The sequence below is a fragment of the Phacochoerus africanus genome, chromosome 7, assembly GCF_016906955.1.
Source record: "Phacochoerus africanus isolate WHEZ1 chromosome 7, ROS_Pafr_v1, whole genome shotgun sequence".
Taxonomy (NCBI): Eukaryota; Metazoa; Chordata; class Mammalia; order Artiodactyla; family Suidae; genus Phacochoerus; species Phacochoerus africanus.
In genome coordinates this window covers 70,861,329-70,873,369 of record NC_062550.1, presented here as the reverse complement: position 1 = coordinate 70,873,369, position 12,041 = coordinate 70,861,329, and the positions used below count along the sequence as shown (strand labels likewise).

At 52.3% G+C, this 12,041-nt stretch overlaps 1 protein-coding gene across 1 annotated transcript in view; it reads left to right on the top strand.

Annotated features, from left to right (window-relative positions):
* Positions 1-12,041, top strand: part of TSPAN9 (tetraspanin 9) — a 192,860-nt gene that overhangs the window by 5,864 nt on the left and 174,955 nt on the right. Inside the window, exon 2 of the mRNA XM_047787811.1 lies at positions 1,783-1,849. The gene's annotated coding sequence lies outside the window, so the exon portion shown is untranslated. The remainder of the gene's footprint in view (positions 1-1,782; positions 1,850-12,041) is intronic.

Here is a 12,041-nt window from a genome sequence, read left to right as displayed (position 1 = left end):
GGAGAGAGAAAAGCCTGGACAGGTAGGCAGTGACCATATCGTGGGTGGCTTCAAATGCCCAGCCAAGGAATTTCAGCCATCCGTCTATCCAACCATCCATCCAACCATTCTTTCATTGAAGAGAAGTTAAGTATGCTGACTGCTGGTGCTGGGGAGACTGTGATCAACCTTGGGGGGGTGGGGGCTGGGAAGTTTGTAGGTTTTTGAGTAGAGGTTGCTGCAGATCATGGTGGGAAGAACAGCTGGGCAGCTGTGAGGAATGAACCTGAGATGTTTTGAAGGAGTATTGAGACCATCAGTGGATTGACTGAATGGGTGTGGTGAAGAAATGGTGAACCGGGCTTGTAGCACATTCTGGGCTGGGTGACCATGAAGATGCAGAGCCATTTGCTCTTTCTAGAGACCATCATCGTTTCTCTAGCTAGACTGGAAGCCCCTCAGGGCATGGAGTCTGTCTTCCTCTGTGTTCTTGGCCCAGTGCTCACTGCTGAGAGAGACAGAGTAGGCTCAGTGTGGACCGAGACATTCTCAAGAAATGTCATGGGACTGTAATGTCCAGCCTGGGGATGGGAGTTAACCATAGCACTGTATTGTAAACTTGAAAGTTGCTGAGAGTAGGGCTTAAAAGTTCTAATCACAAGAAGGAAATTTCGTAACTGTGCATGGTGGGGGATGTTAACTAAACTTACTGTGGTGGTCATTTTGCAGTACTTTCAGTATGTAGACATATCGAATCATTGTGTTGAAACTAACATGATGTTATATGTTATACATGATGTTATATGTTACTTCTATCTCAATAAAAAGTGTCCATTTTGCCACACACACCCCCGCCCCGGAAATAACTGAGTCTTGCACATTCTAGAATCCCAAGTTTGCATCTGCAGCAGTATTTGTGCATGGGCCTGGCTTTCTCTGGAGTCATGTTTCCACATAGAGCCAAATGTTTCCTGTATATATCTTCACACACCAAATTAACTACCCTTTTAACTTCTGCTACAATTTTATCTCTCACTTGATGGCCATTTTCCACCAAGTTTTTATTGCTCCTCAAGAGTAACTTGGATGTGGCAGAGATGGAAACAACAGAGTAGCCTATTCCTTTGCCTCAGCCTTGAAGGGTGTGTGAATCAAACTCATGTCTCAGTAAAGTTACACACTTTTACATATGTTGAAACTTTGTCTCACTTGAGAGTGGTCAAATACACATGTTAAATCTTTGGATGCCAGATGTTTACACCGGGAATGGCAAATACTTGTCACAGAACTGCCCATCACAGACATCACTAATCAATCATGGCTTGGGCTCTCTCATAATGCTTTAGCACCCACTGCCAACTGAGTGGAACTGGCATAGCAGCCAGAACCTGTTTGCCCTTTCTGGCCTTCTCCATCTGTTGAATGAATGGATTCTTTTTTTTTTTTTTTTTTTGCTTTTTAGGGCATGTGGAGGTTCCCAGGCTAGGGGTCTAATCAGATAATCAGAGCTATAGCTGCCTGCCTATGCAAGAGCCACAGAAATGCCAGATCCGAGCCGCATCTGCGACCCACACCACAGCTCGCAGCAACGCCAGATCCTTAACCCACTGAGTGAGGCCAGGGATCGAACCCGCAACCTCATGGTTCCTAGTCAGATTCGTTTCTGCTGTACCACGATGGGAACTCCGAATGAATGGATTCTTGATGGGAGACTGCTGCCTGAAGAGTGGCCGTTGTTGCAGAGAATTCACTCTGGAGTGGCTTCCCAGTGAAATGATGACCTAACGTTTTATTTTCCTGCAGGAATATCTTGGGATCTTCTCTGATCTGCCAGCAGCCAAGGTGTTCACTGGAAATTCAAGGAAAACAGGTCAGTGTCAGTCTTGGGTCTGTTGTGTGATGGGACCTCTATAAGACTGTGTGTTATAAACTATCTAAAGCCAGTTTCTCTTGCCCTTTAACTGTGGGTTGGGGAGGGAGGTAGAATGGGATGTTGACACTTTCTAGATGTCTCTCTGTCCTAGCTCTTGACTTTGAATTGATAAGCTCCTTAAATTGGGCTTTGGGGGTCAGGAGAGCCTCCCCCGCTTCCCTCTGTTTCTGAATGGTGGCCAGCAGTATTCTTAATTTCTTTCTTGACCTCCCTGATTGTAGGGAGGAAGCCTAGGGAGGCAGGAGAGGCCTGTAACTTCCTGCTTCCCGTCTCCTCCCAGCAGGCTTGGGAGCCCGGGTGGAGGACCGCCCCACAGCCAGCCAGGAAAGAATCTGTGGGAATTGGGCCAATCCCACCTGTGTCTGTTCCTCTGTATTGGCTGCCACAGGAAAGCCCCTGGCCCTCTGGGTGGGCACCCTTTGCCAGAACCCTCATCTCTGCTCCTGCAGATTCCCTGGTCTTGCTGGCAGCTTCTTTGTTCCCAGAACCTGTGCTTAAGGCCCCTGTGGGGCTGGTGCTGGGCTGGAGCTACCAGTGTGGAGGATGCTGATTTAAATTCTGGGGTGCTGCTTATAGACATGGGTCTTTTTATATTTTAATTGATGTGTTTTATCCTGTGGCTTATTCCTGCTGGATAATTTGTAAATCTCTTAACTTCCAAGAACCCAGCTATGTGGTGCTGGGGGTGGTGTGGTAAGAAGGATGTGCCGCTGGCCGGTGGTAGCTTTTCTTGCCAAAAGGCTCCCATCTCTCTGAGTCCCAGCAGAGATGATTGGGAGTTCCAGGCATGGCCTTGGGCCTCTTATTGGCCTTTAGTGCTTTGCACATTATACTCAGGGTGCCAGTGTTCTTATCTGTCATTGTCATCGTTGGCCACAGTTTCAGACTCTTAACATATGTCCACAACTAATTTAATTAAATTCGTATTAAATCTTAATTTAAATCTCACTTAACTTTCATGAGAGTCCTGTGAGGTAGCTGTCATTTCGCCCTGTTTCACAGTGGCAGCAGCTAAGGTGGAGACAAAGACTTGCCTAAGGACACAGCTTTAGTGCCAGGGGAGCAGCAGCTCAAGTTCAGGCGGTCTGACTCCTGCCGCACCTGCCCTTCCCACCAGACCTGCGGCCATTGCCATCTGGCCTGGGAACCTGCTCCATGTCCCTCCTTGAGCCTGCTGCAGCCGGGATGTGGGGCTCCCATTTTAAGTCTTCCCCCCTCCCACCGGGGCCTGGGGAGGGTGTCTGCTTTCAGTCTCGACGCCTTGGGATTTGGGGCACTGCCTACTGGAGGACTGGCCATGCAGCCAAGCAGGAGGCCATGCCGAGGGAAACCAGTCTGCTAGAAATCAGGTGGCAGGGATGGAAGGACTTGAGGACAAGTGGGCGAGGGTTCTCGCACGCAGCATGCCCTGGCTGCTCATGGCACGTTCTGCCCCGTCACAGAGATTCCATGGGGCCTGCCCTGGGGGGACCTGCCAAGCAGAAGGTGCTGGGGAGCTCCCAGGAGGCTGCACTGCATGGCCTTGGGGAGACGGATGGCCTCTGATATCACCAGTCCTTTCCAGACAGACGACTGTCCTCCTCCTGTGAGTCTGGATTGAAAGCAGAGTGAGGAGACTTGACAGACAGGACGCTTGTCCTTGCCCAAGGCTTTGGGCTTCGAAGTCTTGGTTGGACATTGCTTGTCATGCGGGTTGGCCTCTGGAATGATGACGTGGGTGGAGGTCCTCATCCCACCTCTGCCTGGCTAGGTGACCTTTGGTGAACTGGTTGCTTTTTTTAGGCTGCTTCCCTCTCCTCCATTTGCCCAGGTGCCTTCTCCTTCTGGTGAAGGTGGTTTCTGGCTGGATGAGGGCCTGCCTGGGTTTTGGCTTCCAGTCCGGGGCCTCCCAAATCCCCCTTCCGCTCAGCAGTGGTCACTCTGGCTCTGCCTCAGGTAGATGGAGGAGGAAGGAATGAAGTTAATGAGGAAACAAGAGCTCTGAGTCCTGATGGAAGCCGGCCTGGGGGCGAAGGCTGTTCACAGAGATGGTTGCCTGACTGGTTGGTGGGGGGCTTGCTGCCCGACTTTCCTTTGATCTGCCCCCGGCCTCGGCCCCGGCCCATGCATTTAGGACTGAGAGGCTCCCTCACTGGACTCCAGCCCAACAAGTTAACAATTTCAACCTCAGTTAGAGCCCCTGCCTAGTGGAGGGTGGTCCTCCTCTCACACCAGAAGCACAGCCCACACTCAGCCTGAACTGCTGGGCTCCTGAGAACTTGTGGCCAGGAGGAGTGCCTATGTGGGCTCAGCAGCCACGTGTAGATGATTTTTGATTATCTGTTGTTTCATACTATCTGTGCTTTTGACTTTACCACACCCCTTCCCCCCCTGCCTCCCTCCCGACACACTGCCTGGAAATTAATTGCACTTTGAATACTTGCTTACTTTCTCAGAGTCTCGTGACCATTTCTACAGCCAAAGTCAGCATTTATTAAAACATCTGGGAGTTCCCTTCGTGGCTTAGTGGAAACGAATCTGACTAGCATCCATGAGGATGCAGGTTCGATCCCTGGCCTCACTCAATGGGTTAAGGATCTGGCATTGCCGTGAGCTGTGGTATAGGTCGCAGACGAGGCTCGGATCTGGTGTTGCTGTGGCTGTGGTGTAGACTGGTAGCTATAACTCCAGTTCAGCCCCTAGCCTGGGAACTTCCATATGCCACACCTGTAGCCCTAAAAAAAAAAAGAAAAGAAAAAAGGAAGAAGAAGAAATCTGACCTTGTGATGGGAAGAGGCAAGGATGGGGCTGGAGAACTTTCCAGGGGTATGAAGAGTCAGGCAGCTCAGCAGATCTCCTGGACCCCCCCACTTGTTGAGGGGGGCTTGGCTATCACTCCAGGAAGGCCGAAGTTCCGGTAATTTCCTATATAGGATGTTGGTGTGTTTTTGGCCTTGGCCTTGGCAGCTCGGAGCTGCCACTAACCCTCACAGCCACTTCTGTGCAGATTTGAAAAATTGCCCTTCTTCAGGTGATAAAGAAAATTAGAGTGAACAAATTGCTGTAAAACTCTGTGTGGACCAGCCTTCTAGAGTCCTGGCGGGCAGCGGCCGAACCTGTGTGTACATTCCAGCACATCCTGTGCTCCTTCCACCCCCGGGGAAAGGGTGTCAGGCTCAGTCGGGGAGAGGGCCTGGGGTGGGGGCAGGGAATGGGCCCCTGAAAACAGTGGACAGGTGAGGGGGTGATGCTCAGGGCAAGGCTGGAACAGGGTGTGGCCGCCCACTAGCGCGTGTGTGAGAGTATGTGTGTGCTTGTCCTGGCGTGTTTGCTCATGTGCGTTGTGTGGGACGGAGTTCTCCTGCATTGTTCTGGGACTCAGATGAGAGGCCCGCCTGAGCCCTTTCAACGTATACCGGTGCCGTGAATGCTTCCTCCTTCAGGGGGTGTAGAACTCAAACACAGTCCCTGGCTGCCTGCCCCTTCCCGTGCGGAGGCAGAGGCTTAGGGGCCCAACGCTCTCCAGCAGGGATAGGTGGGGGACGGGGACAGAGAGAGCAGATCCTGCCCCAGCAAGTCGTCAGCCCCCACTGGGGCCCAGCCCTGTAGAAGGGCTCAGAGCAGCAGGGCGACGAGCTGGGTTGGAATGGGGACATGTGAACCTGTAGAATGACGCGTTTTGTTTTAGAGAAAGTGAGGTAGAGGTCTGGGCTTGCAATTTTCCATTTGTCTAATCCTGGGAGATGCTAAACAGCTTTGTTTAAAAACTGGACACACAGATTGCAGAGTCCTGAGTAAGGAAGAGCCATTGGGTCCCCCAGGAAGGCAGTTAGGTTTGAAGCCAGAGTTCAGATCTGGATGCAGCGTGGGACACCTGGAGGATGGGGAGGGGAGCTCTCAGGGCACCCCGAGGCCCCAAGTCGCTCTGAATTAGCAGCTCCCACTTGCTTGCCACTGACATGGGCCTGGTGGGGAGGAAGCGCCAGTCCAAGGTCCCCACCCACCGTCCAGGCTGTGGGCTGCAGAGATGGGGGCGGTGTGGAGCTACCTTGCTGCTCTGTCCCTCTCCTGCTGTAGATGGAGCAGCCGGAGATGGTGGTGGCCACCTGGCTGTGTCTGTGAACCACTCCTTTGAGAGGCAGGCTGTCCCCACAGTGCAGGGAGAATTAACACAGGACACCGGCCCGCCAAGGGCAGGGCTGGGTGGAACGTTCTTTGAGGACCTGCAGAGGAGCCCAGGGGAGATGGAGATGCAGAGGAGATGGAGATGCAGAGGATGGCAAGCTGGGGCATGGGTGTAGCCCAGTGACTGGGCTGGAAGGAGGAGGAGCAAGCTGCAGGAGGAGGTGGGGGAGGGCTTTTCACTATGGGGCACCAGCAGTGCCACCCAGAGGAGACTGACCTTAGAGACCAGCAGTGGGGAGCCAGTGTTGGTCCCAAAACAGAGAAATGACAACATAAAAGTGGATTTTTAGGAAAAATGAGCTTGTGGCAGAATCCAAGGTGAAAAATTAATACAAACGCCTTTTTACTTTTGGCTGCACCGGGTACATATGGAAGTTCCCAGGCCAGGGATGGAAGTCTCACCACAGCAGTGACCCAAGCTGCTGCAGTTACAATGCTGTATCCTTAACCTGCTGGGCCACAGGGGAACTCAAATGCACCCTCCTTATAACCTTCAAGCATTATAGAAGTAGAAAAGGAAAATCGGAGTTCCTATTGTGGCTCAGCAGTTAATGAATCTGACTAGCATCCATGAGGACACAGGTTTGATCCCTGGCCTGGCTCTGTGGGTTAAGCATCCAGTGTTGCTGTGAGCTGTGCTGTAGGTTGCAGATTCGGCTTGGATCCTATGTAGGCCAGCAGCTACAGCTCCGATTTGACCCCTAGCCTGGGAACCTCCATATGCTGCGGGTATGGCCCTAAAAAGCAAAAAAAAACCCCAAAAACTCCTATAATCCTGCCCTTCCGAGGCAATCACTATTAATATTTTGGTTTATATTCCTTCCAGGTATTTTAATGATAAACTAGCATTGAGCTGTCCACCTATTATCTTATCAGTTTCTACAAATAGAATATAATGTGCCAACTGGAAACTTCTTTAGCCATCTTCCCGCATCAGTGCACAAAGGGGTCTCATTGGAGCTGTAGCTGCCGGCCTACGCCAGAGCCACAGCAACGTGGGATCTGAGCCACATCTGCTACCTATACCACAGCTCATGGCAACGCCGGATCCTTAACCCACTGAGTGAGGCTAGGGATCGAACTTGCCACCTCATCGTTCCTAGTTGGATTCGTTTTAACCACTGAGCCATGATGGGAACTCTACCCTCCTTCTTCTGAGTAGCTGCATGGACTTGCTGGGTGAGTTTTGTGTCAGTTATCTTTTGCTGCATAACAAACTACCCCAAGTTTAGTAGATTAAACTAAACAACCATTCTTTTCTTTGCTCACAGTTCTGTGGGTGGCCATGTGGGCAGGGCTCAGCTGGACTCGTCCCTGAGTTTGTGAATGTGGGGGCAGTCAGCTGGTGGCTCTGCAGGGCCTGGATGGTCCAAGGGCATGGCCCTAAAAAGCATACCCTTGGGTTAGTGTTGGCTCTCGGATGAGCCTCTTTCCCTTGCATGATTTCTCATTCCCAAGGGAGCTAGCTTTTTAAGGGAAAATGCAATCGCTAAGACCTCTTGAGATGTAGATTCTGAGGTCTCACAATGTAATATCCACTTGCTCCTTGTCAAAGCAAGTCACCAGGCCCACTGGAACTCCAGGGCTAGGAAAAGACTCCACCTTTTGATGGAAGGGCCTGGCAAAGTCACATCAAAGGCAAGTGTGTCCAGTGGTGGGAGGGCAGGGGTGTGCAGCCCCTCCATGGGCCCAGAAGAGGGGGGATAGAATATTGGGGGCTAGACGCTACAGACTTTTGGAAGACAGCCCACCTCCGGCCCGTCTCAGCCCACCTCTGGCCCGTCTCAGCCCCCTCTGCTGCAGATGGGTTGCACAGGGAAATGGGCTAGGCAGGATGCTCGCTTTTCCTGCCAGCCTAGACGAGCTGTTCAAGGTGGAGTCAAGGTGGAGTGTGTTAGTGCATGTAGCTTATCTGCAGGAATTGAGAGTGAGCTAGAATGTGGGCTTCGTAATGGGCAACTTCAGGCCGTGGAGGCAGAACGGAAGCCTGCCAGCCCTCTGGAAGCAGCTGGGAGCTCGGATGCTTGGAAACCACTGCTAATTTTCGTGGCGTCTCTGAAGAATGGCATCAATGAGTGACTGGTCTTTATGAAAGCCAGTCGGTCCCTGCAGACCCAGGCCTCTGCTGGAAACTCATTCATTCATTCACCCAGCAAATCGGGTACCCACTGTGCTCCAGACTTTCTCCCCACCCCCTCGTCCCTTAACATTCTGACTTCCCCTAATGTATAGTTTTCTTATCACCTGCCATGTGTGGTAGTTCTTCTTTCCTGTGAAATGTCTCAACTGGCAGGGAGGCAGGAGGAAACAGGGAGATCCAGCCCTGGGTCGTTGAAGAATGCCAACCCCGGTTTCCAGGATGCTGCCGAGGAGCCACTGGTGGAGAAGTCCTCCCCGGGGCTAACCATCCATCAAACTTCCCTCTCCCTGGAGACCCCAGCCTGCCTTGATGAAGTGCTCTTTCCTCGCACGCCCGTGTTCTGTCGCCTGTCATCTGCATGGTGGTGTGTGCATTCATCAACCGAGAACAAAGGCTGGGAGGACTTTCGCATCTGAAAACCCCTTGCCGTTTTATTTTCTCCCTGTTCTCTCTCAGCATCTCTTAGAAAAGAAATGTTTTGTGGCTGAAGGGTTCACTTTGTGAAACAGTCCACTTATGGCTCAGCCCCTGGGCTGTTCTCCTTCTCCTCCTTGGCTGTGCTGTGAGAGAAGGGACCCAGCTCGGTGAGAGTGCTTTGTGGGGACTGTGGGTGGGGGGAGCAGGCAGCTGCAGTGTCCTGACGCTTCCCTGGGTGTTGGGGGCACTGGCGGCGTGTACTGGTGCAGGGTTAATGACATCTGATCAGCTCAAGGGCTTAATGTGTCCCCGTGCTTAGTTGAGGAGAATGTACGGAGCTGACTCTGCAGACCTTGGAGAAATCTGGCATCACCAGCAAGGCCAGAAACCGCAGCCGCTCCTTTTGGCCAAGAAATTGGAAACACTAAATGGAGGTCCTCAGCCTGCTGCAACCCAGAGTTTGCTGCTTTGAGGCGTTTGTAGATAAATTCTGTCAGCAGAGACCCGAGAGGCCCATCTCTGATTCCTAGAGTCTCTGCCTGTGCCTCCTGCCTGTTCCTTCTCTGTGGCTGTGAGGATGGATTCACGCATCAGCAGGATCATGACTCAGTGTCACTTCATTAGCAAGTGACTGCTGAGCACTTGACTCTGAGGGTCTGAGGCATCTTTCAGTCCTGGTGCTCTCTGTGATAAGAGTGTCAGCCCTTGTCGGCTTAAGCGTGTCCCTGATCCCTGCTGTTCTCCCCCCACCCCCACCCGGGAAAGCCGAATAGGAAGGGGTGGCATTGCTGGTGGAGACAGCCAGAGCCCTTGGTGTAGGGCTCAGAGGAGAAGCCTGATGACCAGCTGAAGCCTCATGCTTCAGCCTAATTTGGAATAAAAAACGACGTGACCTCAGTTTCATTGTCCGCTTTCATCACTGCTTATCCAGATGGCTCTCAGTTGATGGTGCTGTGCCCGTGAGCAAGGTGGGGACACTGGACCCTCTCTTTGTGGACTGGGGAGAGGCCGGGTGGTAGGCTGGGGGGGGCGATTCTGGGGGAAGGAGGAGGTGGAAGGTGATTCATTAGACTGTGGGGCTTTTCTCCTTTGGACCCCCACCAGAAATTGCCAGATTTTTAATTCGCCCAAAATAAATTTTTATTGCCAAAAAGTCCTCATAGGCATTTATTGCAGGGATGGTGCAGCTTTCAAGAACCGAAGAAGGAATATCTATTTTATGGTGGTAGTTTTAAATAAGTATCTTTAACACATTCCTGATTCATGTGAGGAACTAAAGCATTTGGTGCTGCCGCATCCTAACCCAGTGGTGTAGGGGACCAGTCTCCACTGATCCTGCTGTTTCTAGAATCTCCCTCCTCTCCCCTCTGTCTCCCCCCCTCCCCCCACCCCGGCGGGGACTCCAGCAGCAAGCAGCGTTTGTGCGGCCAGAGGTCTCAGACTTAGTACTTGCGGCGCAGCCTCTGGGTGTTCGCTCTCTGCCAGGCGGGGTTAGTTCTGAGGACTCAGCCCAATTTCTGTCTCCTTATTCTTGCTGAAGAGCAGAGGCCTGGATTTTCCCCTCCACTGATGCTTCACCTGTTTTCTCGTTGCCCAGCACCTGCTGGGCATGCACATCTTTTTTGAATGAACAAACACTGCAGTTGCAATATGAAAAGAAAAGCCCATTTCCCCAGACATTCAGAACTCTCACCTGATTTAAAACCATCCATCTTCACAATCGCAGGGGTCGGAGATGTCCCTGGGGAGGAGGCAGGATTCTTAAACCAGGAGCTTCTTATTAATGCATCTGCAGCTCTGAGAGGGAGACTTTCGGCTGACTTTCCCGGTCAGGCGGTCCGCTGCTTGGAAGTTTCACAGTGAGAAAACTGAGGCTGCTTTCCCCAGGAGCTTCAGGCAGTTGAGCGGAGAAGGTAGAGCCAGACTTTTTTAGGTCCTGACCCTGGATTCTGTCTCTCTTATCTCCCTCTCCTTCCTCAGCTCACCCAGGGGTGCCTCCAAGTTCCTGGCACCTGTGTGTGAGGTGACCTCGCAGGGCCTGGGGGCAGCTTTGTAGGAAAACATGCACCCAAAATGGCCAAATCCCTGAGGCCTTGAGAGAGGCACGTGTGGGGTTATTTTGGGTTTGGTGGGCCTGGCTCAGATCTCTCTGGCATTCCCGGCCACTGGCCTCTCAGAATTGACCAGAATGGAAGGATGATAAAAATCGAGGCTCCAGGAATAGCTCAAGAATTTTCTCATTCTTAACCCCTGTAAAGAGGTGCCGCCCAACCCAGAGCCCACAGTGAGGCTGGGGCTGAGGGAGGGTGCCGGTATGGGGAGCGGGAGAGAAGGAAGGTTGAAATCAATTTCCTCTTCTTTCCGGGAGGAGGGGGTGGCAAGCACAGGGCTGGCTCAGGGCCAGTCTGATTAGGAGCAGGATTTAGAGGCCAGAGAGGTGGCCCTCCCCACACCAGCCCAACCCTGCCTCTCAGGGGTCGTCTGGTGACTCCCACTTGGCAGGGTCAGTGAGGCCCTCTCTCTGGATCCCTCTGCTCTGTTTCTCTGTCCCTCTCAAACCTACACAGGCTGGGGACAGCTCTGGCCTTGGATCTTAGGGAGCCTCATCTCCCCCTCTCTTCCCCAGAGTCAGGCCAGAAACCTGTTTGCTCAGCACACGTGAAGGGGGTGTACTGATCCCCCACCTTGTGGCAGGTCAGGAGCCCAGTGACACCAGGTGTCTCTCTTTGCCTTGGAGGAGCTGGGGTGGCTGTGTGCAGACCCATGACATCATCCAGAGCAGTCATGGTGCTGTAGGTTCTGTGAGGATCAGAGCAGGTGAGTGGGTAGGTGGAAAGAGTAGTCTCGGGGAGTCAGGACGCCTAGCTGACCTGGGATCAGCGATGGCACTTCTCTGGGCCCTCGTTTTGTTCACACGTAAAGTGAGGAGTTGGAGTTCCTGTTGTGGCTCAGTGGGTTAAGAACCTAACTAGGGTCCATGAAAATGTGGGTTCAATCCCTGGCCTCAGTGGGTTAAGGACCTGGCGTTGTTGCAGAGGTGGCTTGGATCTGGCATTGCTATGGCATAGGCTGGTGCGGGGTGCGGGTGTGGCCCTAAAAAGAAAAAAATATGAGGTGTCTGCTATCCTTTCTGCTAAGAATTAGCGGATTCCAGGAATTTCAGGGAGGAAGACCCTTCTCAGATGGGTAGGATGTTTTTCTTGCCTCCGTTCTTTGTTCCACATGGGATCCAAGTGTGGGTATCTTAGCCGGGTCATTCTCCTTCGGACACATGTCACAGCTGGACCTCAGACTTCTGTTCTGTCTCTGGACTCTCCTGCAGAGCCTGACTCTAGGTTTAAAAATTGATTGCGTTGGGTCCAGGATGAGGTAGTCACCTGTTGGTCTACAAGATGAGGTCTATTTATT